At 38.2% G+C, this 4,330-nt stretch overlaps 1 protein-coding gene across 1 annotated transcript in view; it reads left to right on the top strand.

The window, feature by feature from the left end:
• The window catches only part of LOC107689738 (copine-8-like), a 150,844-nt gene that overhangs the window by 77,454 nt on the left and 69,060 nt on the right, over positions 1-4,330 (top strand). The window lies entirely within an intron of this gene.

Raw genomic sequence — 4,330 nt, forward strand, 5'->3', positions numbered from 1 at the left:
ACCCCAATATAAAAAAAAAAAAAAAAAAAAAGAACTCCGTATCAGCTACATAAAACACTCTATCAACTACATAAAATCACCCTAGTAGTGATGGCTAAGTGAAGCGCTCTGAACCAGTGAAGCTTTCAATACAATTGTATCAGAAAAAGGTTAATTACTCAGAGCTTTTCAACACAGTTTATGTTGTGGCCATAAATGAATAACACCTTCCAAAGTGCTGTGTTCCATTACAGCCGCTGGTTCTACAGCTGATTTTTGTTTTATTCTATTGTATATAAATAAGGGTCATTGTCAAAGTCTTTCATTTGTGTCGGTGTACTGGCACTAAAATTTGTAAAATAAATGAAACATAAATTCATAAATTAAATCCGCGTTCTGTCTATATTAACTCTGTCTCAGTCCTGCTATTTCATAGGCAAAGTTCATTTGAGCTAAATGTTTAATTACGGTATTGAAAAAAAACAATGCTTATGCATTATAAAGTAATATAATGTAAAGGAAATGGCGCTGAGGTTCACTTCGTTTGAACCAGATACTGAAGCAGTCACGTGGTTTTCAGATGAATGAAGCTTCAAACGTCATAGATCACGTGCTTTTGGCAAAACGAATCAAGCTCCGATACAGTGCTTTGATGTGAAATGTGTTGTATTTTTGACAGAAGCTTCGGAGCTTCAGTGTCGAGCATAACATCACTACACCCTAGCAACAATCCCTAGCTTCATAGCAACCACCCAGCACTCTCTAGCAATATATAACTAGCACTATAGAAACCACCTAGCTACTGCTCTAGCAACCATCCAGCACTCAGTAGCAACTGAATAACAACGCCTTGGCAACCACCCAGATCTTACTAGCAACTGCATCACATACCAAGCAGCCACCTAGCAAGAAACCATCAGCATAGCAACAAGTTAAAAATCATTCAGAATAGCCTAGTAACCACTTAGCAATGTTCTGGAAACCATCAACAACATCGTAGCATCACAACATCAAAACAAGTTATATACAGGCAGCACCACTCACATTTTTCTGATACTATGAATTTTTTTTCTCCCTATAGACAATTCCACAATGCAGCCAGCCTGTTGCTCTGTATTGATTTTGATCTTACTTCATCTGAGCAAACGGTAGCATTAGCAATGCAATTTATGATAAATCTGTCATGTTTCAGTGCTACTCGTTTGGATTCTGTGTGCGTGTTTGTGTGCGTTAGAATGACAGATTCCCATCAGCATCAGCATGTGTCGCTATAAATAGAAGAAGCATAATGCAGTTTAGTCAGAGTGTGTAAATGGGAAGCTGTGTGTGTGTCGTTCCCTTCAGGGTCTGTTGAATGTGTGGGCAGACAGCAGACCACGTTACAATCCGCTGTGATGGCTACGTCGAGCGTCTCTATGTATGCACACATCATTTCTTTTCTGCCACTTGTTTCTCAGGGAAGGAGAGCAAGAGCAGCTGTTTGTATTTTGTAAATTGTAAGTCTTTATAGCAGAATTCATTAATGGTATCTAAAACAAAATCTCAATCTTATGGAAATTCATATCTATTTTAAATAGTATAGTAAATTTGAATTAAAATATCAAACTAAACCGCTTCCTGTTGGTCAGTGAGGCGAATCTATGTGACAAACTTGAACATGTTGCAAAATCTGTGAGGGGCGAACTTCTACCCTCATGCAAAACTCCCAGTCGCCTGGATTTAACCCATGAAAATTTGCCAAACAACGGAAAATGTGACTGCACCTTACGTCTCTTTCTTCAGATATGTTTGTCCTGGTAAAAAGACTCCAGTAGCTCTACCTCAGCCACTATTTTATTCTGTAGGCTTGAAAAACAACAAACAAACAAATAAAAAACGACCTATAATTTTTGTTTGCACTTTAAATAACTTCTGACATTATTGCAGTATTAAGAAAGAACAGTACAAAATATTCTGAGGACACATTTTCATTGTATCATGTTTGCCTTCAGTGGTGTGATATCTGGAGGACTCTGGGAAGAGTTTCTTATTAATAGTCTTGGAATTTAGTCTAGAGGTGATTTGTTTGTTTAATGAATGAGGCTTTGCACTTGACTTCTGGGAACAAGGAGCCTTTCAGTGTCAGTTTGGACAGTCTGAGAGGAAATTTTCAAGCACAGTTAGTGAGTGATTAAATGATGGTGACAAAACTGAAAAAATAAATAAATACATAAATAAATAAATGTGCTAACAAAATGCACTAATATAAAAGCTAGACGCTAATTTAAGAAAAGATCAGAACGTAATATACACACAACAAAATGGTTCTTCAGGGGTTCTTAAGTGGTTCTTTGGGGTGGTTGAGGTGCTATATAGCACTACTGCCATACAAAGAACCCATTAAACCCCTGCTTAATTCTTTAAAGGTTCTCTAACTCTCTATTAGTATCTTAGTTAAGTTGGGGAAAGGATTAAAAAACGACATTAAAATACAGTGTATTTCGTGGTTCTTAAACGTTTTGCCCCAATGGCCCCCTAAAAGGAAATATCCAAGGGCCCCCACACAAGACTTTTTGACCTCAGAAAAGATAAAAGTCATTCAAAACAGCTTTTGCCATTTTAGTAAATTCCCATTCATAGCAAACATTTGAGAGTGGAGTAACATATCTAAAATCTAAGGAGGAGAATGGGGTTCCTCTCATGGTTCTACGTAACACAATTTGACAAAGGTGCGGTATGACATCTTTTAAAAATAGGTGCCATATAGCACTTGAAGTGGTTCCCCTATGATTACGAGCCAATAAACCACTTTAAGTGCTATTTAGCACCATTTTTTAAGAGTGATTTGTTTTAAGCATTTGCCACTGTACTGTACTGTAACACATTTTTTTTGGATTATTGGGTATAAAATAACAATCCTTCTTCTATTTTGTCAGTAGCTGCTTGATTTGAGTCCATTTGTATGAATAAATGGACCTCTGTCTGGGAGCATTCGCATCCATTTCCAGGAATACAATAGACCATGAAGGTCAAGGAGTCAGAATTCTGAAGACCATACCAAGCATAAATGAGATCATGAATCATGGCAAGAATATGAGAACATTCGTAAGGCTTAAATACATCTGAAGGTAAAGAGAGGTTTATTTATGAGAAGATGATGTGGAAAAACTGAACAGCCACCAAAACCCCATGTCTGGAACAACGAATTATTAGTTCGAGTTCGGGAGAAGATTCTGAGATAAGAGTGTATTTGTTATTTGAAGAGCTTTTGGGCTGCAGTTTGGCAGATTCTTAACACAGCACAGAACATTACGCTAGAGTTAACAAGGATGGTGGCAGCTTCACACTTTGGGGATGGACCTCTGTGGCAGGGTCTTGGAAATTTCCAGGAAAGAAGGAAAAAATGGATAGTGCTAAGTATGGGAATCTCCTGAGGCGAAGACCTGCTGCATGTATGCAAGAGGATGGGGGCTTAGAGTTCAGTTCATCCGCCCACAGGACAATTATCTCAAACCTACTGGAACATGCAAAAGAACCATGGTAATGGCTTAAAACCACAAATATAGATGTCCTGAAGTGTTTCACTTAAAGCCCAGATGTCACTCCAGATAACTATTTGTGGGTTCAGAACAGTCTTGATGGAGCCAGAACAGTTTTGGCAAGAAAAATGGTTGCCCACTGTCACGAATGGTTACTCAAGATAGTATTTGACGAAGTGTATTCGCAGATAATTTAACTTCCATTATGTGACAAATCTGAATCAGAAAGCTACTTTTTAGGCTACTTTTCAAGTCATTTCAGAGATGAAGAAACCAAACACTTTTTTTCTGTAGAATAAAATGCTGAAGAATCTTGTGGAAGAATCAATTAAATGTGCACAATATACTCTGTCGGTACTGCATTAAAGTCAGTTAGTTTGCACCTCTGCCAAGAGCATCTCAACCCTGATGAGTTTCCCACCTTCCAGAAGCTCCCTCAAGGGTGTAGACTTGTTCCCTAGAGAAATAGCAAATCTCAATTTCATCACTTCTGGTTGTGTACGTGTGTGTATTTGAGTTTGGAAGCAGGCTAGTTGTGTGTGTGTGTGTGTGTGTGTATGTGTGTGTGTTTGTGTGTGTGTGTGTGTGTATATGTGTGTGCCAGACTGTCAGGGTTAAGCCTGCGTAAATATATGTTTTTGTTCCACTCTGGGGCCATGCAGTATTTATGAATGTGAAGACGTATAGCTGAATAGAACATTACAGTCCCTTTTGGGACTTCTTATGTAACATATTCACCTCATTCATACACTTAAATCATTCAGACACATATACTGTATGTGACCCTGGACCACAAAACCAGTCTTAAGTCGCTGGGGTATATTTTTAGCAAT

This window comes from Sinocyclocheilus anshuiensis, unplaced genomic scaffold (genome assembly GCF_001515605.1).
Source record: "Sinocyclocheilus anshuiensis isolate Anshui unplaced genomic scaffold, SAMN03320099.WGS_v1.1 scaffold1014, whole genome shotgun sequence".
NCBI lineage: Eukaryota > Metazoa > Chordata > Actinopteri > Cypriniformes > Cyprinidae > Sinocyclocheilus > Sinocyclocheilus anshuiensis.